A 27,391-nucleotide genomic window follows, 5' to 3' on the forward strand; every position below is an offset into this window, starting at 1 on the left:
GGCCCAAGGTAGGCAGGGGGCTTCCTGAGCACTTTTAGTGTTTGAACAGATTATGTTTACGGTGGAGCTAATTAGAACTGGGCCAACATCAAGATATGCATCTAGCATCTTAAAACAACCGCAAGCTATGCGCGTTCATACGGAGTATCCGACTGATGTCATGTCTGCGTGTGCGTTTTCCGACATGTTCAAAGAAAGTTCAAGCACTCTCGGCCCCTCAAACCAGCACCGCAAACGCTGCTTATGTCTAGAGCCGGCTCTGTGCAGATGATTGGTAGAGATCATGAGGTGGATAAAAAGGAATTGTGATATGGATTTTGAAGCGAGAATACCAGGAATAATGACGACAGCATCAGGCACTATGTTACGTGATTAATGAAAAAGAAATCTGTTAATAAACCTGCAAATCATGGAGCCTCTTCTAGTTTTGGGCTGTCAGACATGCAGTCATAGTGAATTTTACCCCCTTTAATTGACCCCCATCCTTGTTTGTTTCAGGGGGAATTAGTGATTCACAATAAGTAACTTTTTGGTGTCTGCGACTGAATAGTTGTTTTTTTTTGGGGGGGGGGGGGGGTCACGCAGAGATGCTCTGGCTGGAGGACCCACAGAAAGGCTCATCTTGCGGCAGAGAAGGCGCACGCAAGTCGCAAACGGAGGCAGCACCACGCGGCGCACTCACAGCCCCGCTCACAAACCTCATATTTGAGACGCAGGAGCGGAAACGGGTCGAATCCTACTTCAAATTCTCTTTCCTCTCGGCTTGTCGACCGGGGAAAACAAACCGACCTGAGGCGCGGCGAATGGGGATTTACTAATTAACTACTTACACACACACTCACTCACTCACTCACTCACACGCACACGAAGAGAGATAGAGAAGAGAGATACAAAGAGTGAGTGAGGGAGAGAGAGAGAGAGAGAGAGAGTTGCACACCTCCTGCTCTCCCTCCTCCTCCCCCCCCTCCTTCTGCTCGCCTCCCCGGATTCAGGTTGGTAGTTGAGCTGCCTCTCCGGTCGCTGCCTCTGTGCGCCGTCAGAGTGGATGTGCTTGGATTGACTGTGCGCTCTTCAGCCGGTGACTAGATCACTTCCTAAAAACAACAACAAAACCCAAATCTGAAGGTATGTCTTGGTACCAATATTTCTGGTTTAAGCTTGTCAGCTGTTCCGCATCTGTTTTTCACTGAGGGTAGGGGAAAAAAAAGTTGTTTCCGCGCTTTGGCAGGCTTGCTCAAAAGTCTCTCGTGATGATATTGTTCCCCTTATTTCGCTGTTTATATAACTTTCTCTTGTTATACAGGGATGTTGTTTCACCGACGCAATATTTGCTTGCAGGCACCGTGCATGACATGTTTTGTTGTTGTTGTTTTGGAAGCATTTCTGCGCGCACACACTCACACACACACCTCACACCACGGGGATGTTGCGCTTTAAAGTCTGCGAGCAGGTGGGGAAAGTCTGGGCTCCACGCGTTCAGCTGTCTGCGTTGGCCCGGATTAGCCTTTAAATGTCTCTATTTGTTAAGGCGTCTCGCTCTCACCTCCACGCGGCCGTATCAATCAGTCAATTAAACAGGCATTCACGCGGCGAGCTGCACGAGACCCGTGTAGCCGCTGCACATCTCTCACTCCCTCTCTCTCCCTCTGGTTCACATTAATGAGCGCGCTGCCCATTTGGCTCACCACGGGTGTATGTGGGAGAGTTTGCAGACTCGCGAGGCCCATATTTAGCTTCTGCGCGTGCTTAATTAATCACTTAATCATAATTTACATTTTTGAGATTTAAAATTATAGGCTTGTGTTCAAGTTCAGCAGTACGCCTCTGATAAGCAGAGTTTTGTTGAAAGCCTCCTGCACATTTTCTTCCCAAGTTTCTGCTCTCAGATTTCTCTCTTCCACCCCATCCCCCTCCCCAAAAAAATGCAAAAACTGCTAGAAAGAGATTTTCTTTCCGTGATCATAAGTCAATGTGCGTCCTCTGAAGAGGAAAGAAGCTCAAGTTGACTCCGGCAGTAGTGAAGCCGGTGATTTCTGTTGCGCGTGTGTTGCTGCGCGTTGGCATCCAGACTCGCGCGGGAGCTTGTTTCAGAAGTGGGCACATCGATAACACTTCGCAGTCCAGCTTTTGAAAACATATTTGGAATAATCTTTATTTGATTTCGCAGGGTTCATATGTTTTTTATTTATTATTATTTATTTACTTTCACTCTCGTTTTAAGGTGTTTGCCCCCCCCCCCCCCCCCCACACACACACACACACATAGCCATCTTCTCAACTTTTGATGCATATTTATGCGCACCACGGGTGTACTCCCATCAATTATTTGTGCCGGTATATTTCCAGATAAACAGTGTTTGTAAATCGATACAGGCATGTAACTATTGCAGATTAAGAGATCGATCAATGGATCCACGCGAAGACCAGAAGACCAGCCAATCAGTGTGTGTGTGTGTGTTTGTGTGCGCGCGCGTGTGTGAGCGTGCGTGCGTGCGTGTGTGTGTGTGTTATTCACAGCTGACTTCAACAAACATCAGCCATGCAAATAAAAAAATTAAGTGCGTACATACCAGTGCGCGAACTTGACTAACACAAGATATACAAAAATGGAAAACTTGATTTATATTAGGTAATTTGCACCAAGGCAACCCCAGTGGTTTTATTATTATTATTATTATTATTATTATTATTATTATTATTATTATTATTATTATTATTATTATTATTATTATTATTATTATTATTATTATTATTATTATTATTATCATTATTATTAGTATTAACTAAATAGCTGTCAAAATAAGGATATATTTCAAATTAATTAATCAAATGTTTTCATTGCAATAGTATTCCATGTATCCATGTAACTTTCTTGGCGTTTGATTTTCATGTTTTTGCATATTTAGCTTTTTATTCTGGTCACCCGCTCTCTGCTTCGGCCACAGGCATCAAACTGTTTTTCTTGTCTGTGTTTGGTGTGTGTGTGTTCAGTCTCAGGCCAACGTGTTGAGCCTCTTCTCTCCGATGTAGTTCGCGGAGTTTTTTTGCAGTTTAATTGGATGTTTTTCTTCGGTGTTTTCTTCCGTTCAACTGTCAATAAATGAGGGTAAATTGCGACATTGTATTACATTTCAGGAAACGGATTTCCAAGTGAGATCCTCCACCTCTGCAGGGTCGGAGTTGAGCTCATTCACCCGTCTGCATTAACTTGACATCCGACAATTTTGATGCAAATAAAAACTTAGAAGCAGCGATTCACAAGCCCTAACTAGCTGCTATAGGAAATTTTATTAAACTTATTATTATTATTATTATTATTATTATTATTATTATTATTATTATTATTATTATTATTATTATTATTATTATTATTATTATATTGTAAACATTTCTCGTTAAGAATATGTTTTTTTCGTTTATTATTATTATCAATTATTATTATTAAACTGTATTTCATTAAATGCATGAGGCCTGAATTAAAAAAAAAATAACACCGCCTTTACCTACGTTTCAAATGTCTTTCAACTTTCATATTTAACTTAGTAATATATTTTTTAAAGCGGAAAAATGTTTGGAGAATTTTCCCTCTTATTTATTTATTTTTATCATTATTGTCATTAAGTTTTTCTTGTTTGTCGGCCTCTATCGTCTTCGCAAAACGAAAAATACAAACCACACCGTCGGTTTCCTGCTCTCCTGTTGGTGTTTCACTCTTCAAGTCCAATTTATTGAATCAAGATACTTGGGGGGGGGGGGGGGGGTTATATCACATAAATGTGTTAAGATTAAGCTTTACGGTTTGGGAGATTTTCAGTTATAGGGGAAGATCGGGTGTTTTTTTTTTCTTCTTTTTTTTTTCTTTCTCCAAAAATGCTCTCATCCTTAATGTGTTTTCATCTGGAAAGCCATTTCGTATGATCAAAGTGCGGCTAGTTAGTGCGGTCAATATCCTTTGCTGCAAATTTCTCACATATCGATAAGAAGACGGCGGAGCCTCCCGCCGCGCTGCATTCAGGTCCTCTGTCTCCGCTCCGTGCAGATTATTCCGGCTACATCAGCGCTTATAGGGAAGAGATGCTTTATATTCATTTGAACATAGCTTTGATATAAATATAGGAAATACGGCTCTTCAAAGTATTACATTTGAATTCTGTTTGTATCGGATAAGATAATTTCTATTTTTTTTAAATTGGGACAAAAGACGCACCAAACAATTAGTGCCAATGCTCATCGTTAGAAGTTTATACTGGCATGGTTTCGTCCTCCTCGCTGGCCCTTTGCTGTGTGACAGTGAGGAGTCAATAAGGTGATTGATCTGTGGTCTGTGAGGCAGCAGTAATCCTGCGGGAAAACATCAGAACACAAGTTTTAGGATCGGCTCAACTCAGCTGGGCCAAAGCGACGCGCTCCTCTGTTGGTTCTTCCTCGTTTTATTTCCATCTCCATGAATTTCTAACAAAAAAAAAAAAAACTTTTCAAATGCATACGCATATAGTTGTCATCTACTGATTCATGAAGGTAATATTTTGGATGTCTACGTTTTGGGTTTTAGTGACGCTTTTCTGCGGTGCGACAGCGGCGCTCTCCCACGTGTCCTCCCTCTTCCCGGACCGGAACCCCCCGCAGCGGCGAACAGACTTCGACCCAGGCCGGGAGACGGTGATCAGGCTTCGGCCTCAGGTGCATCTCTGAGGCGGGGCGACGCGGAAGGTCCAGGTTGGTGAAACCTCCTCCTCTCCAAAAAACGTCTCGGTTTTCTGTCCGCCTCATTATTCGGTCTTCGGGTTTTATGTTGTTATAAAACGAATGTTAATTACACCGTAAAAGATTTATTTATAATAATAATTTAGCCTACTTACTTGCACATATTAAGATTAGTTATTTTTGTTTAGCAATTACAATATTGTTAAATGAACGTGCTACTGACAATAGTAATGGTTTTAATGCAATACCAACATTAATTTACATATACTTATTCTTGAATAAAACATATAATAAACTGCTATAAATGTTCTAATGGCAGATTTCTCCAAATGGGCCTACTTTGTGAATCTGCAGTAACATGATATAAACAGCATAAACTGAGCTGCTGACAATTTGACTGTTATTTTTTTTTTTTTTGTCAAAACAGGCAGTGACATGCTACAAATACTTACAAATACAGTCATTTTCCATTGTTAAAATAACATTGACTCATCGTAACAATTACCCAGTAGCTTCTGTATTTTAGTTTCACAGTAAAGTTATTTTAAACTATTTTTGCACAGTATGGCATCAGTGCTGCAAAAAAGCAACAATAAAATTTGTTTGGTTGTACAATTAACCAATGGTTATTTATCAGTCTACAGTAAAAGCTTCTATAGATCATTTCTGCAATTCTGAGTAAATCAACAGTAACTTCATATAAACATGTTATTCGCTGCTGAAAATAGGTGAACTTGTGTTGTTCCTGTAGTACAAAGTGTTTGCAAATAGAGATATTTTCCAATTAAAATAACAAAGAAAGGGTTTACAGAAAAACGGACCCGTGTTATTTCATATTTTTTACATTTTGGGTTGTGTTTGCGGAGAAGTCATGTTGTTGAAAGATTTAAAAAAAAACTTTAAAAAGACCAGTTGGATGCTAAAACCTATCAAATTATGCAAAGTTTTATAGAATAGCTACCAAATAATGATTTTATTTTCAGACACAAAAGCTTCTTTCTTTAAAAAAAAACAAAAAGAGTCAGTAACATCTGTTTACCCATAATCAAAGATTTTCCCAGTAACCCTTTCAGACCAAATTTCAGCGTTTCCCCGAGCCAAGGAACGCTTGGTCGTCTCCCTGCGCTCCTCTTTGCCTCCACCAACCCTTCCTGTCTGATATTAGCCCCCTGGCGCGCCTTAAAATGTTTCATTATTCAGGATTCAGTTCTGTTTGCCCGTGCAGACGCACTTGTACCTGTTACATCCCAAGCCTATGAGGCAACTGAAGGACTCCTCTGTATCTTTTCCATCACCTTCTCACCTCCTTTCCCCCTTCTGTCATCCCTCACTATACCGCACCTGGTAACTACAAACTTGTACACAATAATAACAGCCGCATGTACCTATCTATCTCTCTATCTAGCCTGTCGGCAGTTAGTGGAGTGGCTGAGAGACTTGCAGGCGTGAAAGGTCAGTTAATCAATGGCTCACAATTTGACAAATCCCAGCGACTCTTATCATCCTCACGGGCGTTTAGGGGCCGAAAGGAGGACCGCCGAGATAAATGCTTAATCCTGGCCGCTCAGAGAGATGGAGCGAAAGAGGACAAGCTGGTAAGCAGATGGGCATGCAGAGAGGTTGAGCTCAGCAGGGAGGGTTGGAGGGGGGTGTTTGGAGGAGTAGCGCGGGCAAAGAGAAGTAAAACAAGCAAAGGGGATGTAAAAGGGACTCCATTGCACAACTGGAAGGTGAACAAATGCGCCTGCATTTGGAAGATGTCAGCCCACTGCTTTCGTCTGTCACGTTCAAAAGAAGCGTGCGACTTTGCGGCTCTCAGATCACTAGGCTTGCCTGAGGCTGGACAGGCCATGCACATGCCTTCTGGGCTGACATACAAATCCTGCTTCAATCTTAGTTATAGCTTTGACACCGTGTGTAAAGTTGAGAAAAACCTGAGGAAAACAAAGGTGTATGAGTGCCTGAATTCTCCCGTGGCATGTTAGCCCGCCTGCAGCAGTGTGCAACCAAGAGGAAAATGAGCTTTTGTCCACAAGGCTGGTCCTTTTCTTCCCTCTATTTTTCAAGCTGCAGGGGTTTAGAAGGTGGCAAACTCTCTGTGCCCTATACCCTTAACAAAAATCACCTCAGTGTGACATCGGATCAGTTGTTTTTTTTCTTTCCCACTGAATTGTTTGTGGTGTTTAAATCTGTTCTTGCAGTTTTATTAGTTCTAATCTAAAACATAGGTAAATGCTCAAATCTATTATAATGAATATCGTTTTACAGCTTTTTCAGGTCGACAAATTCTTGCGTGGAAAAACACATCGAAAATATAACTTTTTTTAGCCAATGGGTCTTGTTACGACTGAACCTAAAGAAAGAGTGTGAACGTTTGAAATCAATAGATTTTATTTTATTTTAGCTTTTTTACTCATCAGACATATTTCCTTGTTTAGACACAGAGCTGGCCCAAGCCAAAAGCAAACTAAGCTGCGGCATAGGACCTCCAGGCCAGCAGGGGGCACCACGCTTAAGTTGTCACCCATAGCATATAGATCTCAAAACTGCCTACTTTTAAATGTGCCCAAAATAATAGCACATTTTAGATGAATTTAAAACGATCAAAATCAAATTTGTTTGGACTTTTTAAAAACTGGCAAATGTGGTTGTTATTATGAAATTATCTTGAGGAAAGTATTTATAGTTATAATAGTTTTAAGTAAGTAAAATTGTATTTCTATAGCACCATTCAGACATTGACATCACATAGGGCTTCACGGGAGCAAAAACATTTTAAAAACACATAAACTTAAAACATGCTTAAGCAAATGCATGTCTAAATAAAGTTTTAGTTTTGCTTATTCATGTCTGCTACCCGTGTCTGTGCTGGAGTCACATTTCATACACTTTGTAACCACAAATAAATCAGTAAACACATTAAATTGGCCCCTCTTTCCACCTCTACACTGAAATTTTATGTTCCGTTGCTGTCTACCAAACCAGCCGAATAAGTCCGAGAAGTATTCCTTGCTATTTATTTAATAAAAATCTAAACTAAAATTGGGGCACAAAATCTAATTTGGTTTAAGGCCCCATACCCGGTTGAACTGTCTCTGCTCAGACAGAAGGCAATGTCATCTCGTTGTCTTTTCAACAGAATTTCGCTTGGAGAATCGAGTTTGCATGCATGCATGGAGATTTCATCTGAGCTCTTTTTCAAGAAGAGAATCTGGCACACCTTGAGCGCCCTTTATCGCCGTCTCAATACAAATCCAATGTAATTCAATTGAGATTAGTTGAATTGGCATGACAGCAGATCTCTAGTATTGCCAAAGCACTTAGGAGGCAATGACAGGACCACATCGACGCATCCTAACACAAACACAACACCCGGCCTCGTAGTGAGACTGAGACACACTCCCAGATGAAGCAGCAAGTGGGTGACAAGCCCACACTCAAAGGCTTTGGGGAGAAAAATCTCAGAAACTGAGAAGTCAAGGGATGATAGAAGAATGTGGGAAGGATTTGAAACCAAGAGGAGAGAAATGAATGAAGGGAAGCAGATGGTGAGCCATGCTAAAGCGTGACCTAGGATGAAAACGATGGGAGAGAGAAGAAGTTGGATAGAGGTGGTAATTTTTTTTTCTTCTTTTTTTTAAGGGTTGGCCAATTTAGATTGACTAAAAACTTTTGAGTGCCATACAAAAAACAAAAGCAAGAACAGAATTTTTGCAATGTTATAATTGAATCATTCAATCTTTAATCCATATACTTAAAAAGACCTGCAGATGCAACATTGTCTGGCTGTGGGGATGAGGGTGTTGGGTGGGCAGTACGTTTATAAGTGTGGGTAATGCCCCTCCTGGGCCTCCTTGGTGGCACTGCTGGAAAGAGGTCAAAGGAAGAAGAAGAAGAAGATGCCAAAGACAGAAAAAGAAGAGCAGAAAAGATAAAGAGACTAAAGCGGGGCAGGTTCAGAGGGGGATAAAATGTATACGAGGGATGAACAAGAAGAGAGAAAAGGAAGAGATTTACTAGAAGAGAGATTAAGTCAAGTTGTCCCCGGTCAGTCATTAATCCGATTTAAGCGCAATTAAGGTGAGACTGATTCCTTCCTAGAGAGAAAGAAATAGATGGAGAGGCTGTAAAGAGGGATACGAGGGGGGTAGGGGGTGGGAGACGGGAAAGGAAGACGAGGATGGAGTGATTGAAAGAGAAAAGTGGGAAAATGAAAACAGGTGTCTGAACTAGGAGGGCCTGTAAAGTGGGCAACTCAGAGGCTGTGTGATGTACAGATACCTGATGAAATCCTTTTAATCTGTGCATTTGATCAAAAGTGTGATATTTGAGATGCTGTAAGAAATCGGCTGTTGACCAAAAGTGACTGATTGTCAGCTTGACTGGTCTTAATGGGTTATCAGCTGGTCAAAAGCTCAAAGATTTGATCTTATTCTGATCGGTGAATGCACTATACAGTAATGTGGAGAGAACCCACACTCTTTTGTGTAGAAGGTTTTATAGAAGGAAGACTCTCAGTTACCTATTTTTATAATAAGTGAGATACTTAAATGTGAAGTCAGAGCTACTTAAATGGAAGCTTTATTTTCCTATGATATTTTTGCAATGTCTTCAGACTGGTCCTTGAACACAGTACGGCATAGTACAACAAAGTTGTTGTAGTTGAGAGTTAAGATATGGATCTACATCAGAGTTCTCAAACTTACAACATTTTAAGAAATAAGCTCATTAGAAGGAGGCTCCAGATCTTAAAGATATGCTGAGGAGGTAACCCAGTAATGTGATTCCAGTATGCTGGAGCAGGGATGCATAAAGATGCAATGACCCTGATGACTGGAGTTTAAATATAAAATCCTAAAGTCAGATACAAACTTAAACTGTGTAATCATTTTATTTCTGTTTTGAAACATTACAATTTCTATGTCTCACTCCCTCGACCATGTTGGTTATGATTCTTAAAAAGAAATTGGATTAGACAAAAATTTGTATGAAATTGGTCAAGAGGACATTGATCAGTGCATCTCTGACAACCTTTAAAAATTATAAAGGGTTATGATACTTACTCTGTTTTATTACCCTTAAAGCATCTAACCATCTTGTTGTTTGTTATTAGTGACATAAATTACGTAAGTGTACACTGTAGCTACACAGAATAAATCTGAAATTATTGGCCCCGTTTCCTATTGCTTATGGAGTCAATAAAGAGCAGAAAGGACTCAAAATAGTATAGCAAAGAGAGACAAAGTGAAAGCATCTTCTTGGAATAGAAATGTAAAGAAAGTAATGATGAGTATCCCCCCTCCTCCTCTGTTTGCAACAAATCCCTGCTCTGTTTGTTCCAGATGTGTATCGGGGGTCTCGGGGTCGACAGAGGGGTCCCTCCACCGCTGTAGCATTTCTGTGTCTATTGAGAGATGGTGGTCCCGATAGCTCGGCCCGTCTGACATGTACACAACGGTACATAAATCAAACGCGCGCTCGGCCCATTTATCTCCTGCCCGGGAAGCGCAGCGATAGCGGGTCGACTCTGCATAGAGTCAGCGTGAGTCGGGTCTTGTTAAGTGGGGGAAAGTAATGCTCAGCTGAAAAGGGTTTACTCTCTTGCTGCCGTCGCCATTGTTCAGGGTTTCTTCCACTGTTTGCGCCTCTTTTGTTTGATAGTGTGCAGCTTGCTCTCAGCCACGAGCATAATTGCTGCCCCCACACATAACTGCATGTTATTACAAAAGCTTGTTAGGCCAAAGAATGGAGCAAATTGACAGCTCGGGTCATAGATTGTGTTTGCAGCATTTTCTGCTTCTACATGGAAACGGCGTCGCGTGGTTTTGACTGACTTACGTGTCCTTTCTAAAGCCTTTTGCCATAATTTAGCAAGATGCTTCTACGTCAAGATGTTCTGTTGCATCAATGTTTTTTTTGGACAGACTGTTAAGAATTCTCTCTCATTTTTTTTTTTTTTTCCTCTGGCGCATCATCATGAGTCCCAGATTGAGAGGCCATTTGGCTGCTGTTGACAGGAGGGAGCAGCTATTGACAGAGCCCTGCCGGGGAGGCGTGTCTCCAGCCCCGCGTCCAAAGCGTTTGTGGCGTTTAATACACTGTAGCAGAGGTCCTCGCAGCCCTCGCCCTGCATGCTGCTGTCATAGGGATCAATATGCACTGGGTTAGGGAGAAATGGACCATCTGATGCACACTCAGAAAGGAGGGGGGTTAGAGAAAACGAGTGGGAGAGATAGAGCCAGTGGGGTAGGGGGTAACAAAAGGTTTAAAATGAAAAAGAGAGGGGCAGACTTGGAAAAAGAGGAGATCGTAACCAGAAGCAGCAAAAAAAAAAAAAGAAAAAGGAAGAAGAAAAAAGGGGAAATGATTAGAGGGATGGTTGAGGCAGAGAGCCGCTCTACACAGAGATAGATAGCAGGGGAGAAAAGTCGTCAGTGGTTGAAAGAGATGTTCAGCTGGGAGAGAAAACAGATTGGAGCAAACGGGGATAGACGCTGAAAAAGAGGAAGACTCCAGACACCAGGGAGGATACACACAGGAAAGGAAAAAAGACATAAGGGAAGAGTGGGAGATAGAAACGAAGAGGGGGGTAGAAGAAAGGAAAAACAGAGAGAGAAGGGGGGGGGGGCGAGAGAGGGATGAGGAGGAAAGGAGAAGAAGGGGGTAAAATTTCCATCAGGTTTTCAATTGGGGCAGATCAATAGTGTATTAGAGCTCACCTTGACCCCGTCTCTCCCCCCCCCCCCCCCCCCTCCACACACGCTTCTTGCCGGCCCCGCACACAGGCCAAGCTACTCTCCCTCACAGCAGGGGACGGAGAGAGGGAGAGATTGCATTACGGCCTCTCCTTCGTGGACCAAAGTGGCAGAAAATGGCACAATAAACGCGAGAGCGGGCAGAAAGAGAAAAGAGGGAAAACTAAGTCGCGGCGGGCAGAAACAGAGAAAGTGGGAGACGAGGAGTGAGAGTGAGCGGAACGAGAAAGCAGCGGGTGTTGTCGCACTTGTTTGGATGGACCTTTCTGTCAGGGAAGGTACTTGTTGTTGTCGGGCGCCTCGTCGTGTGCATGACTTGAGTGAGTTTGTGTCACTAAAGCGCTTAAAAAGGCTGATTGGAGCTGATGCTGTCCGCACAAGAGGAGATGACGCACACGGATGGAGAAATGTTCAGTCTTCGCCCAGTCACAGTTCAACAGTCGTCATGCTGGGTTCTTTGTTTGTTTCTTACTTTGTCTGTCATTTAATGGCTTAGCAGAGCTGAAAGAGAAATGCTGTTTATTACCCAAACAATATTTACTCAGTATTTAATGTTAAAAACATGATACATATGTGGAGCATACTGACTGGAAAATATTGTTTGAGTATGTTGCATATAGCTAAAATGTTTCTAATAATAAACTTCTTCACTGTAGCAGGGGATTTTATTGTCTGCTCTTACTACAAATAGACTTAGTAGCAGTAGAAGATTATTTTTGTTGGAGTTTAGGGGTTTCTTTTTTTAAATAAAACCATCTGTAAAAGACACCATGATGTTAAGATCACATTGAAGATCTAAAACCCAAGGGATCTAAAAGCTGAGAGATACAGAAACACAATATATATGAACATAATTCTAAGTACAAGTTGGTATTTTTAACACATTCAGTATAAATATATGTTTTGCTGTTTGTGTTCTACCTAAGTTTAAAATAATTTAATCGTGTTAAATATGATTTATAACATGGTTCTAAATTGTTAACACACTACTATGTCTCAGTGGTGACCTTGGGTAAATTATACTACTGCCACGGATGTTTTGGACATCTCAAAACATTCTGCAGCACGAGCGCTGCACCCCTTGCATGACATGCATACTGCACAGGGGCATCGTTGCTGCAACATTTACTACAGTACTACTCAAATACTGCAGCACGTTACTGTAAAACGTTCCTCCTGCAATGCTATGTCTGAACTTAAAGACTGACTCACCTCAGGATGCCGAATGCTGTGAAATCAAAGTAAAACTGGTGGCTTGACATACTTCCTGACTAATTCAGGTAAAGTGACAGCCGAAGTAATGTAGCCAGTCCCAAAGCAATTGAAAACTCTCGACACTCTTGATCCCAGTACATAAGAACTATTCAGAACGAGAGTGCATTGTGGGTAATACATCAAAAACATGACAGGACAGTTTCCACTAAATGCCCAATTTCCTCACACGTTCAGACCTGAGCAACTGCATTTCTCAGTACATTTCTTACACAGTCAGATAGAAAACTGTGTGACAGCAGCTAAAACACATAAAAGGACTAATAAAATGAAAATAAGATGAGGTGTAAAATATGTTTAATAATCTTAAAAGCAATTAAGTGTTTTAACAGCTTGAGGTAGAGAGCTGTGCAGCCGTGTGATGGTTCTATTTTCGATCTTCCTGTCGGTTGTTCTTATGGCAGCATTTCAAAAAGTTCATTGAGAGATTGTAGGGAGTTTCTGACAATGCTTAGGGTCTTCTCCCTGCAACGACTCTAAAAGAGATTCTGGTTAGAAGTATAGAGACTCTCCAATTGCCCTTTTAGGTTCCTTGGATTTCCTCTGCAGAGCCATTTGTCGGCCATATTGTTTCAAAAAATATATCTATTAAGATGAAGCTTATCTAATCTTGTTAAGCCCAAAGGTACACAAATGTTGATATTTAAAAAAAAATAGCATTGCATCTAACAAGAAAAGGTGTTCAGACATTTACCAAACTAGCGGAAAAGAATTGCACCACTTCACCTTAGCTTGATTGAAGAACATACATTAACACTGTGAAAATTACTGTGCAGCTGTCCGTCACCAATAGTGTGTCTAGGGAAAGTCTTGCAAACAGTTTCTGTTTTGGTCACTAACATATCCCTGATATTAACAGTGGAGTCTGCAAAGTTTAAATGTTTAACTTCATAATGCCTGTAACATTGAAATATAAACAATATTTAGAGGTCAGTGCGGTTTGGAGAGTTTTAGAATGACGGCCAGCAGAATAATAGCCAACATTTACACTACGCTGAATTTCTAAGCAGAACCCTTCAAAGATGACTGGTTTCAAGATAAATGAGAGTTTTAAAAAAGAGTTTCCATCTCAAAATTGCAGAATTTTCCCATCACACCATTACTAACATTTAAAACCATTTTAACGTGGTAGCAGAGAACTGACCAGAGTTTACTATTATGGAGTATAGAGTAGCAGCACTTTTCCTACCCAACCTGTCGCTGATCACTACTGGCTAGCAGCTGAAAGGAAGATACTACACTTTTCTCTCACTTACATAATAGAAAACTATTTACTTGTAGAAATGTGCATGTTCAGAAATATTTTCCCGAAAAAAAGGAAAGTCATCACACATGACTCTTGTTAAAGTAATTTTTTTATGTAGCTCACTCTAAGACCTGCAAGAGCAGACAATCTGACTAATTAACCAGCTAATTAACTTGTGTTTATTAAAAAAGCAGAAAAGCAAATGGGTTATTCTGCAGCAAGCATCTAAAAACTACAACTAAATGCAGCAGCAATTCTATCCTTCTTCTAATATGTGTATCAGTAATAACACAATTACAACCTAAATATTCATTGTCGTTTTTGCAGCAGTAACAGTGGTGCTTTTTCTGTTTTAACTAAAGGTGATTAGATCATGTTACACATTTATGTTAAATTGTTTTTGTCTAAATACCATGATACTGTTAAACCGAAGTATTTTTTTACCAAAGTTATCATACCATGATAATCTCATCTCAATCTCAGACACATACCTACCAATGGCGTTCCTCAGCTTTAGTTGGACAACTAATAGTAATAGCCTCAAGTTTGCCTTTCGAATCTCAGACATGATGGTGGTAATATAGTGGTCCTCTCCATTGTCTGGGTCTATTTGAATATTTTATTTAAGCTGCAGGACTCTGTCACAGCTGCCATGTCTTTTTATGCCTGAGAACCAAACAAAACAAGGAGCTGAAAGAGCAGAAAGAGGCCCAAGTTGTTCAGAGTCACGAAAAAAGGCTGTTTTTGCATACATGTTAAGAATAAAATATGCAGCTCAACAAAAACAGAGGTTTGCCACAGTCTACAGGGCATGTTGTGGAAAATGGACGTTCTGAAGGGGTTGCCCATAGGCAATGACACAAATATGCTGGCAACTACAATACATCCACACACGTCTGTCCTCCATCAGCAGAGGACAGCCCGTTTCTTGAGGAGAGCAGCGGGATGGGGCCAGAGGGAGGTGATGGGGGAGAGGTTGAATAAAATAAAATTGATCTTGGATTTTAGCATTTAGACACAGTTTACAAAGCGATAGAGAGGGGGACTGAGCAGGGGGAGGACACTTAACTTTACAATAGGTCAGCTCTGCTTCCAACTCTGACGCTCGGCCCGGCGCCCTTCTGTATGCGCTCCTCTGTGCATATAGCCGACGCGAGAAACGGAACGGAAAACAGATTCCTCCGATTCTCCCAACGATCCGTGTTTGAGTGAAAGTGCGATTTAGCTGTTCAGACGGGAGCTTGTTTGTAAAAGCGCAGACCTGTACCAGCAGCCTCATCCCCATCTCTTCCCCACATTTCCTAATGCTGTTCCCATTGTCGCCCATCCACACTCCAGTGCACAAGCACACGCCAAGAAGACACACGCACGCACACACACAGCTCCACACAAGCTCTGTCCCACTCACCGAGGGGGAGAAAGGGGAAGAAAAGAGGAGAGAGAAAAAAAGGAATCGATCGCCGGGGATAGCGGTGCGCGTCGGAGGATCGTATCTTGTCAAAATAATATATTACCCTCATCCCCGCCTGATCGATGCGGTGGATTAGGGACGGAGGGCTCCCTTCTCTCTTCTCTCCCCTCCTCCCCTCCCCTTACCACCCTCTCTTCTTCCTCGGTGCTTGGTGCAGTTTAATATTTACCTCCGTGAAAGAGCGGCCGCGACGGCTCTCAGCCCTAATTGATTCCGACACATGGGGCTCTGTGCTCGGGCTGCGTAAGAGAGAGGGAGGGCCGGCAGGAATGCAGAGGGAGAGAGGAGAAAGGAGGAATAAAAAAAAGAGAAGAATGACATGAAAAGGTAAAAAAATGGAGGGATTAGGAACTTGGAGTGAATGCCTCGATGTGCAGTCCCTTGGAAAGGTATTCATACCACAATTATTTATTTTTTTCTCATATTTTGACCTGATACATAAGCTGCATGTATTTGTTTTAGGGAAATGATGTGACAAACCAACACAAAGTAGTCCTAATGCGTTACTACAAAGTCAAATTAAGTTGATACAGGTTTTTCTTCTATAAAAATTTGAAAATTGTATGCATTTATATCTAGCCCATTTACTCTGATGCCCCTAAATATAATCCAGATGCAGATGCTTCTGGGTTTTTTTAGTCATTAGTTACCAAACTTCTCCACAAAGAACAAAGGACCAACCAGACTCACCTTTCGTAGTTGATACTGAGATCCAAAGTTCAAGTGGTGGAATATGCCTTCTTCAGCTTCAAATCAAATCAGTTTATTTATGTAGCGCTATCTCATGCCATCTCAAGGTACTTTACAAAGTCATATCAATCATATCATGCAGACAGATTGGTCAAAAGCATTTTCTATCGGAGGAAACCCATCATTGAGTCATTGACTTGGAGCATTCACTCCTCTTGACAGAGCGCGTAGCGACAGTCACCTGCAATATTGTTGGCTTCGCAACAAACTCTCATACTGATCATGCATGTGGCAACTGTGGAGAGGAAAACTCCCCTTTAACAGGAAGAAACCTCTGGCAGAACCAGGCTCAGCGTGAACAGCCTTCTGCCAAGTCTGTGTCTTATGTGGGTGGAGGGGGAGTTGTTTTTTTTTTTGGCCTTCTGGTAAAGATCCAGTGTAACACCTATCTAGTAAACAGAGTGTAATTTAATCTGGAGGAGGACATTTATCAGAGAAACCAAAGAAGACCACGGTCTTCGGAGGAGCCGCAGAGATGTACTCAGATGCGAGGGTCTGTTTGACAAGATAATTGTTTATGCAATCCACAAATCTGGCCCTGATGGAAGGTGTCATGGATAAAGCCAAAGGAATGTCACAAAAAATCCCATTTACAGTTTGCCAAAAGCCCTGTAAGGGACACCAAAAACAAGAGAAGCAGTTCAATGAGTTCAAAACTGAATTTTTAGGCCAACATGCAAACCACTGCACATCATCCTGAACACACCATCCCCACAATGAAGCATGGTGGTGGCAGCATCATACTGTGAGAAGGCCTTTAGCAAGGTCATAAAATCTGGGGAGAGTTTATAGGAAGATAGATGGAGCCGAATACAGGGCAAACTGAGAATAAAGCATGTTAGCGGCTGCAAAATATGAATGTGTAAAAACAGTACTGAATTTTTTTTTATTGCTCTTCAAATTAGTTTTTTTTGGGGGGGGGGGGGGGGGGGGGGGGCAGATGTCATGTAAACACCACACTTTTCATATTGTCTGTGAGAAAATGTAACCATAATGTATAATTCACTTCAATTGTATTATTATGTACCATTTTGTGTTGGTCTACCACATAAAATCTGAGTATAGTGACATTTGTAGTTTGTGCATGACGACATGTGAAGAAGTTTAGGTGGTATGACAATTTTGGGGAGGCACAGTAAAGAGGAAAATGTTGTGGCAAAAGTGAAAATACAAATTGCTCAGTTCAAAGAAATAGAGTGTTAAATTGTGATGAAATAAATTTGACAAATGGATTTAAAACCAGCAAGGAACCTCACTGGGAGGTCAGAGGAAATATTAACTGGAAAAAATGTGAGATGGGGATGGCAGAGCCATAAGGAAAAGAGGGATGGTGATGTTCGGTGGCACAGATAGGAGCAAAAGGATGAATGGAATAGATAGCCGAGAGGAAATGAATCAGGCGGAATGAGGGAAACAGAAAGAGCAAGTGGAAATGGGACGGCACGTGGAGACGGCTCCGGGAGAAAGAAAACGGGAAGTGGACCAGGGCAGACGGGAGCAAATGAGAGGGGATTAAGAGAGCGACATGAAAAAGGATAGAAATGGGGGAGTGAAACATGACGGGTGGAATGTAGAGCACCAATAAAAGTGCGGGAACGGCGAAGGAAGAAAAAAAAGAGGGAGGGGGGGGTGATGGAAAAAAGAGCCTGCTGCATGGAGGTGACAGAATGATATCAGGTGGGATAGACAGAAAATAGGAGTGATAGCAGAGTGAGAGGCGGAAAGGTAGAGAGGGACCATATTTCCCCGTTGAAGGAACTGGGCTGTCATGCTGTTCCGCCAGCACAGAGCGGCTCTATAAAATACAGAGAGCAGGCGGGTCGTGTCGGGTGACTTATGTGTATATCTAGGCTCTGTCAATATTTCTTTCTGACGCGCTTTCCTCTGTGCTCCCTGGGTCCTCAGCTCCAGCTGTGCTTCCACTCGCTCCTCGACCGTCCCAGCTATCGCTTCTTGTCCAGCAGGTCTCTGATCTTCTTTCTGCTGCCGACCGGAGGGCACATGCAGAAGGTGTACGTTAGGAACATCCGCCCACCGAGCCAAGCACTAATCTGGCACGCGGGCTGGAGGGCTTGGCAGGCTCATATTCCCCGGTGGTTTGCCATTATTACAGAATACAAGGAGGATGATGAGATTTACAGTTGAACTGAGAGGCGACACAGACCTTTTCATTGACGCGTATGACTCGAAGATCCCCAGAAGTAGAAAAAGAGCTGCCGGTAGCTTAAATCTGTCATGCTTACACTTATTTTTCTTACTTCTGCACAAGTGCATGAATGAATTAATGCATGCGTCTGCGTGCATCTTTCTACAACTGCACTCCTCTTCTGCAGCACAGAGGCACCGGGTGGTAGGCTGATTTATTCATGCCTTCCCAAGGAGGATCGCACCTCCTCGTTCTCATTTGGCACACTTTGCATCCTGAGCAGCGGCCTGCGGAGGCCTGGGTCCATGGGGGGGCAGACATCCTGCAGGTGCACTGCTCTAATCTGCGACTATTAGAAGCCTCACAAATGAGCAGAAATATCATGTTTATTTATGAGGAAATTGGATCAGAACTTCTCTAAACAGTCCTGCCTTTTCAGTCATGTGAGATTGCTCCCTTTTTGACTTACCGTGCCTTGAGACGAAAATATTTTTTCACAGTTTGCCAATGCACTACAACAAACTGTAATGTTTTTTGTTTTTTTTTTTGTTGGATTTTATGTCAGACCAAGCTGCAGAGATCCACAGGTGGGCGTATCTGTCAACATCACAACAATTAGCCGTGCACTCCATAACTTAAAAGTCATTGCTTAAAAAAAAAACATGCCAAGTCCCATTTCTGGTTGCCGCAAGCTGTGTGCGGGACACAGCCAACACGTTGAAGAAGTGGCTCTGGTGTGAAGAGGTCAAAATGTCACTTTTTGAACAGCTTGCAAAACAGTAGCTGTGATGGAAAACTGATGCTCATCAGCTGGAAGGACACCGTGCACGCTGTGAAACCTGGTGGTGGCAGCATCATGCTGTGGGAATGCTCTTCTTCAGCAGGGACAGGAATGCTGGTCAGATTTTGGGGGGAAAATAGGTAGATTTAACTATATAGTAGTCCTGGAAGAAATTAAGTTTTAGGCTGCAAAATACTTTAGACTGCAATGGAGGGTCACCTTGCAGCAGAGCAACTCTAAACACACAGCCTGAGCTACTATGGGATGGTGTAGATCAAAGCATGTTCACACGTTAGAATGGCCTAGTCAAAGTTCACACATAAATCCAATTGAGGATCTGTGGCAATAAATTTCCTCCATCTAATCTGACTGAGCTTATTTGCAAAAGTAAAGAAATTAGAAAACCAGGCTTCACTTTCCTTCGGCATCACTATTATGTGCTACTTTGTGCGGATTTAAAAATCTAATAAAAAATCTTTGGAATTTGAAGTAGATTTCAAAGTGCATAAATGCTTTTGCAAGGTACATAAATTTCCAGCATACAGTCTGATGTAGCTGAAGCCCAACTGATCCAAAGTCTTCCTTTGAACTGGTTTTAGGAGAGATGGAAAAAAAGAAAATACATATTCCTTCACGTTGCAGATTGTATGAATCTATTTTTTGAGCTGCCTTCAAGGCTCTTTGACAACTGATTGTCGACACGGAACCAGAGACAGAAGAAAAAGAATTCAAGAAAGTGAAACAGAACATATTTACTTCACAGAACGAGCTGAAAATCCCCCAATCCATCTCCGTGACTTCCTATTTCTCTGAGCCGTCGTTCCTTTTTCCTTCCCGCCCGCTTCCCTCCCGGCGTCTCCCTCACTTTTCTCTCTGCCGCTGTGTCTAGTTCTTTATTTACACATCTCCCCCTGCTCACTGCAGTGGCTCAGGGAGCGGTAACAGAAGTGTCACTTGTCATTATTGGTCTAATTCAGTAATCCGTCATCGTGCGCTCACTGTATGCAGCGCATTATATGCCGGCGCAGCAGGTGTACTACGCGCCGAGGTGGAGATTCGATTTGACACGCGCGCACACAGGCGAGCGGGGGCCGGCGGGGGCCGTGGCACTGATCGTGTGTGTGCACATTTGTTAGTGTGTCGAAGGAGGAAACGTGGAAAGATGGAGAGATTGAATCAAGGTGTTTTTTGTGTGTCTGGTTTTGGGTGAGTGGATATATGAGTTTTTGTTGCTGCCGCAGCCCAAGCCCGTCACGTCAGTGGCACTGAATGCCGCTGCACTACAAGCAAAACGGCAGGTGTTATTACAAAATCATGAGGTTAGGTAAAGCTCTTCCAATGTATTATTAATTCTTCGCATCTCGTCATTCAGAACGTATCCTGGTCATATTTGATGTGTAATGTGTCTGGTTTTTATTAGGCGTCTATCCGGCCTCAAGGCTGGTTTTGATGTGTAGAAGAGTTGTTGCCACGCTTCTTGACATACATTTACAGGCAATTTAGTCATTCTAAACTATTTCTATTGAAATGTGGATTTCATAGTCATTATCGTGTGTTTTGGTTCCACACGCTCAAGAATAAATGTGTAGCATTTGTGTTTTACAAAAATCTGCTCTGAGATTGTAATGCATACAGTTTGTTTTTCAGTGTGACTCATTTATCTTTGGGTTCGGGTCTTGTCACTACCGTCTTGTATTAGAGCTAAGTTTAATTTCATTTTATGTCCTTTTTAAAAGTTATGCCATTAATGATACATTTGATATTTAATTTTATGTTTATCTTTAAAATTTCTTCTACTCATTTTGTAATTTAAGAATTACACACTGGATACATTTTAGTGGTGTTCACACAATAATGGAATTTACTAACCACATTATCCACAGCACCAACAGCTACAACTCTTAAAGTTTGCTACTGACTCCACAAATACTCCAAGTTATGAGGTCTAATGTAGAAACATCTATCTATACACACTATAATTTATCTACAAAGACTACATAACAGCTATCCTATAGGTTTGATCAGGCATCATTTACATGTTAGTCCTGGTTCCAAAAACTCTGGAGGACATTGATCTGAGTCTTAAGAGATGAAGTATATCATCTTAATGACACCATTTTCAAACAAGCTGCCTCATAAAAGTGACAAAACAGAGTTATGGCAATTAGTGCAGCAACTAACTTAACTAAGTTGTAAAACACATACAGAAAGAGGACTTAACACTGTGCACAGCAGGCTCAGGGGGAGGCTTTCAAAATAAAATAGAAGGTGGATAAACTTACATAAAACCAGAGCTTTAAAGATAAGGCTGCACCTATAACCTGAAGAAAAATAATTTATTAAGAAACAAAAGAGCACAGTCAAATTCAAAGCACACAGTTTTTGTCATATGTAATTTGACATAAATAAAACCCTATTCTACAAATAGTTGTTACAATGACTCTTTTCCTCATTTACATACAATTACAAGTGGACATTTTATCCAACATGCATAAGGTTGTTTAAGATAAACTTAAAGGTAGAGTGGATGATATTTGTGGAAACGTAGGTAAGAAACGCCAAAGTCACTTTTTGAATAACTGCGTATAGGCAAGACCGTCCTTCGCTCGTCCGCTCCTCAGGGTGATCGCGTGAAAGAATCTCCTAAATCCACTCCAGTCTTATTTCTTTCTGCTGAGGCCTTCCTCTTCTTCTCATAAACTTGTAAGACAGTTTGCTTTGCAACTCTATGCCATTGTCAAAGTAGGTGGTGAGAGCAGCGAAGCTACAATGAACAGCTGACACCGAAGCTAACTGGATACATAAACACTAGAAGTGCACAACCAGCAAGAAGAAACTAGCAAGGAACGTACACGCGCAGTGGCGTTATGTGAGCGCATCACAATGATTGGCATGTGGGACAACCGGTAGATAAAGTAATCTACCTGGAACTCAAAGCCGAATAAAAGGTTGGCCACCCTACCTTTTATCATAAAGTGGCAAAGCGTATTGTAATATAACATAAAAAAGCACAACATAATGTATCATACCAAAAGGTAACATACTGTAATGTAATGTACATAATGTAGTTTAGCATAACGTAGCGTACGTAACATAGTGTAGGAAACCTAGTGTACCATAACATGATGTAACATGACAACAAATGGATTAATGGAGCATAACAGAATGCAGCATAGTGTAATATAGCATAATATAACCTAAGGTGTTGTCGCTTACCATAATATAACATATACATTCTTATGTATTTAGAGCCTTTACTGTAAACTTAGTTTTGCACTTTGAATGATGTTGTGATACGATATTTTACAATGTTAAAAAAAAAGTCCTTGATGCTCGTTTTGGAGTTAAAGGTTTGCAAAGGTTTTTGTGGTCTTAAAGGTAAATTTATGTGCTGCAGTAGCAAATCACAGATCACACTGGGGCTTAACAACAGACAATCAAACCAAAAATGTATTGAGTATTAAAGATATGAGATTAAAAACAAGAATTTCATTTTTTTTTTTTCTGAATCAACACAACAGCCTTTATGAATTGGTTGAATCAGATTTGGTAAATAACAAGTGAATGACAAAGTAGTTTGTTTTATTTTTTTTGTAATGCATTCTGTTGTTGCTTATCAGTTAAGATACGTTGAGACCATTTTAAATTATATTTATGGTTTTATCTTTCTTTGCATTGGTTTTGCATTTACATTTCTCAAACTTCAATTTTATTTTTTTGCATCTAGTTTTATAAAATCCAAAATGTAACAACTCCGGCCGGCTTGGATTCACCTCTGCAGGTCAGTCCAGTCGCAGCAATGTCAGCCAGAGGGTTTTGTTTTCGACTCCAGTGTGGGGTCTCGGTGCGTTCTGGGTAGTAGTATGTGTGAACCGGAAAGTGAGTGAGGAGCTTTTTGGGTTTGTGATAGTGCAGCTTCCTTTTCTCTTTTTATCAGTGGCAATTTGTATGGGAGCGCACACCTCTGTACTCCCAGCAGACATGGCGGATTTCATCAAGTTCTTAACCCCGCAAGGCTACAAATCCGGTTACCACTGTAAGTGTTTTAAACTGTTTAAACTATCAGAGCGCTCCATGCTGAGTCCCAGGCCGTGTGCGAGTCACGCCCAGATCGCGCCGAACCATACGAGTCCTAACTGCATTTACTTTTCTCATTTCTCCCATTTTGTATTTGCTTCATGTAACACCTGCCATTTCCCAGCATCTCATCGAAACCGCGCCTTTATAAGCTAACTCCAGGGGGATTAAGTACTATTGTGTTCAGTAAAGTTTTTATGGTGTTATTGATTTCTTTTTACAATTCTCTCATTTTATATCAAAAAGGGGTTAGTAAAATACCAGATAATTCTGTAGAACTTCAATATCCCAACATATTCCTGTTTGATTGGAGTTTTCATTTGTTTAAAATCAGTTCTTGTGTCATTGTGGGATCTCCTGAACATTTCGGACTTAGACATCCTAATAAATAACACACGTCAAAGGTAGAGGCCAAAATCTATTGTACTATAGGGTTGTGAAAGTTTCTCTCCATTACTAACAGTTCACTCATTGAACATTTTCAAACCCTGTTTAGGCTGAGCTTCTCAAAACCGTGGATACATTTATCAATCATCTTTGCTTAATTTACATCCGGAAGTCTCTTACAATCAGATGCAGAGGAAAGAGCCTCGTAGGTGAAGGGAATCAACATCTTTGCTCTGAATTCTCAATGTGTGGACAGACCTATTAATGGTGGCTCATAATGCTAGTGTTGACTGAGAATCCTAAGTTACAGAAGTGTTAATATTTCCAGCTGCAGCAAAGAAAGTGGGGATGTCTTCTGTCTGTACAAAAGAAAAGTCGTCACAAATTGTCAATGTTGCCATGAAGCAGCTGCCGTCGCAGCGTTCTCTGACGCAGATCAATTACAGACAAGTTTTACTGAAAGCTCTGTCAATACTTTCCAGCACAGATACGGATTGTCACAATCAATTTGCATAATTCCTCCTTTGAACTTAGAACTGTTAGCCATTTCCTCGACCTTTTTTGTGGCTTTGATTCAAGTTTGATTGCTCCTGTGCATTTTTTTATGTTACTCAGGATATCTACATTTATCGCCTTATCGTTTTTATTGATTGTAGCATTTGATACATTTTACAACCACTGTACAAACATTTCTCAATTGAGAAACAATAAAAGCTACCTATATCTGAACCCTAAGCTAAATACTACAGATTTGTGGTTGGAAGAAATGTGCAAAGTGCTAAGCCATTGTTTAGGCAAGGCAAGGCAAGGCAAGGCAAGGCAAATTTATTTGTATAGCACATTTCAGTACAAAGGCAATGCAAAGTGCTTTACATGATTAAAATATAGGAAAATAAAACAAAATAAAAGCGGGTTGGAATAAAATGTAGAAACAAAATAAAACATGGAAAAATAGAAACTAAAAGCAAATATTAAAAACAGTTGGACTACAAAGTTGAGCTAATGATGTTTCAGTAAAACAGTTTAACTAGAACAGTTGAAGGCAATCCTAAACAAATGTTTTTTTTTTTAATCTTGATTTAAAAGAACTCACGCTTTCAGCACCTTTACAGTTTTCTGGAAGTTTGTTCCAGATAAGTGGAGCATAGGAACTAAATACTGCTTCTCCATGTTTGGTTCTGGTTCTGGTTCTAGGTATGCAGAGAAGGCTGGAGCCAGAAGACCTGAGTGGTCTGGATGGCTGATACACTCATAACAAGTCTGATGTATTTAGGTACTAAGCCATTCAGGGATTTATAGAATAACAGAAGGATTTTAAAGTCTATTCTCTAAGATACAGAAATAATGTTTAATTACATAATTTAATTACACCATTCGTCACTGCATGTATGACCCTGCTTTTCCTGCTGTTTCTCACATCAAACTCAAACAGGAAAAAAGGGAGTGAAATAGACTTAATTTCTTGCTGGACTGCAACATTGTTTTGTTTTTTACAACTATATTGTTTTTACTTGCCAGCTAGATTGATAACGTGTAGGACTCTATTATCAATCTGGGACTGCTCCTATCGAAACCATTACGGGAAAGGAGGGTCATTAAGCAGAACTCTCTGAGCTGATTGGGTGAAGCAAACCCTAGTGCCCGCCTATCAAAGGTCGGGGTTGGCAGATCATGGTATCAGATTAAAACGTAAGGAACAGACTTCATGAGAAACCACAAGAAGATGAGCTGGTCAAGGCACTCGTTGCTGTTCTACTATCAAAGAAGAAATTGTGGATTATTGCAAAACACGTGATAGCAGCAGCTACGCATGCGTCCTCCTGCACTGCCATGTTTATGTTGGTTTGGCTGTGGGCTCAGCCGCTCTTGCTTTCGTCGCACCAATATGTCCCGCCTTAAATCACAATACTGCAACGTGATTGGCCCGAACCGTTTTTGGTTTGGACACAAACACTTGAAGCCGGAGCGCTACAAGATGGATTCTCGTGTCTTTGTGAACGCACAAATACCGAGAGAATTCAGCTTGCAAGCAAGGCATTTTAACCTCTAGAGCAGTAAAGCGTTACATTTCATAGTGGGTTAAATGCAGAGACTTGCAAAAGCATCATTATCCACCATTTATTCAAATTCCACTGTATAAAATCCAAGGAAATCAGTTGCCTTCAGAATTGCTTTCAGAAGTCACCTAACTGGTGAAAACTGTGCTATTTTTCTGCAATATTTATGCCATCTGAGTAAATCCTTAGAATGTTTTTGTTTTTTTAAGAGAACACTAGTGAACAAATAGCATCATGAAGATCAAGGAACGCAGCACATGGGCCAGGACTGAAGTTGTAGAAACGTTTACTCTAAGGTAGGTTCTTAAACAATACCCCATGCTTTGGGCATCTCACAGATCAATCCATCATCCAAAAATGGAGAAAGTGTGGCACAACTGCACTTCAACTGAATTAGTCATCTAAGCAGCCAATAAGCCCATAGTAACTCTGGAGGAGCTGCAGAGACGTGCTGCTCGGGCAGAAGAATCTATCAACTATTGCTTGTGAACTCCACCAATACTGCATATCACCCTGAATACGCCATACCCACTGTGAAACATAGCAGTGGCAGCATCATGCTGTGGACATCCTTTTCTTCCGGTAGATGGAAACAGGACAGGACAATCCTGGAAGAAAATCTGTTATAAAAACATAACACTGGTGCAAGCATTCACCCACCAGCAAGACAACAACCCTAAACATACAGCCAGAGGAGCAGCAGCAGCAGTGTGGTTCAGACCAAAGAATATTAATTTGCTTAAGTGGTCCAGTCAAAGTCTAGAAACCTAAATCCAACTGAGAATCTTTGGCATGACTTGGAGATCGATGCTAAAAAGCTATAAGAGATTTACCCCCAACAGACATGCAGCTGTAATTGCAGCAAGATGTGGCTCTACAAAGTGATAACCCAGGCTGCTGAATGAAAATTCCCAACAGTTTTGCTTCCTTCCACTTGACGATTGCTGCTTTGTGTTGGTCTGTCAAATAACACGTCAATAAAATACATTGAAGATCGCGGTTGTTGCCGGACAAAATGCCAAAATGTCTGAATACTTTTCAAGGCCCTTTAATTTGACCCAATTGATTTGAGTTCAAGAGTCAGTTTGATAACATATATGAATTGGTTGTCATTATTCTGTAAAAGATAGCAGAGGCGGCGAAAGTAAACAGCAAATAGATGCAGGGGTAGAACGCTGTTGTACAATGAAAGAAGGTCTCGCGGAAAGAAGGTGTTTAAATGATTAAACCGTGCGCGCGCTTGGGTGGACGCAAGAAGGAGCGCGCAGGGCGTGATATATGGCGAGTTGTTAAAGAGACAAAAAAACGATGAGAGGTGATGCCACCAGAAGTGGGGGGCAGAGGAGGAGGGCAGAGGACTGAGATGATGAATGTAGGGAGAGCAGGGGTGAGAGACGGAGCAGCATGAGGAGAGCGCGTACGACGCGCGGCCCCGCTCCCATGATGATGAAACGTTAATTAAAGTAAACCAGCTACCTGGTAACCCCCCCACCCCTTGTCACAGTCTGTCAGGAGACAGAAAGAGGGAGATGAGGAGGCATTTAGGGAGAGAAGTTGGATAATCCAGCTCAAGGTTGATTTCTATCCCATTTTCAGAAAGATTAATGCATTTAAAGGAGCGAATGCTGACTAAACCACGAACTTTTCATTCTCACTAATTATGTTTTCTTTCAACCTACGAGTTTTTTGTCTAAGATATATTAAACTCTCCAAAATTCTAAATCAAATTGTAGATTCAGATTTTT

The 27,391-nt window shown here is 41.3% G+C and overlaps 1 protein-coding gene across 4 annotated transcripts in view; it reads left to right on the forward strand.

Annotated features, from left to right (window-relative positions):
• The window catches only part of erfl1 (Ets2 repressor factor like 1), an 80,915-nt gene that overhangs the window by 17,045 nt on the left and 36,479 nt on the right, over positions 1–27,391 (forward strand). For 2 of the 4 annotated variants that reach the window (XM_036135201.1, XM_036135202.1), the window contains exons 1-2: positions 934–1,125; positions 4,553–4,716. The gene's annotated coding sequence lies outside the window, so the exon portion shown is untranslated. Of the gene's footprint in view, positions 1–933; positions 1,126–4,552; positions 4,717–27,391 lie in introns of those variants that run through there. The other 2 variants (XM_021308316.2, XM_021308315.2) reach the window with 2 other exon arrangements.

The sequence above is a fragment of the Fundulus heteroclitus genome, chromosome 3, assembly GCF_011125445.2.
Source record: "Fundulus heteroclitus isolate FHET01 chromosome 3, MU-UCD_Fhet_4.1, whole genome shotgun sequence".
Lineage (NCBI taxonomy): Eukaryota > Metazoa > Chordata > Actinopteri > Cyprinodontiformes > Fundulidae > Fundulus > Fundulus heteroclitus.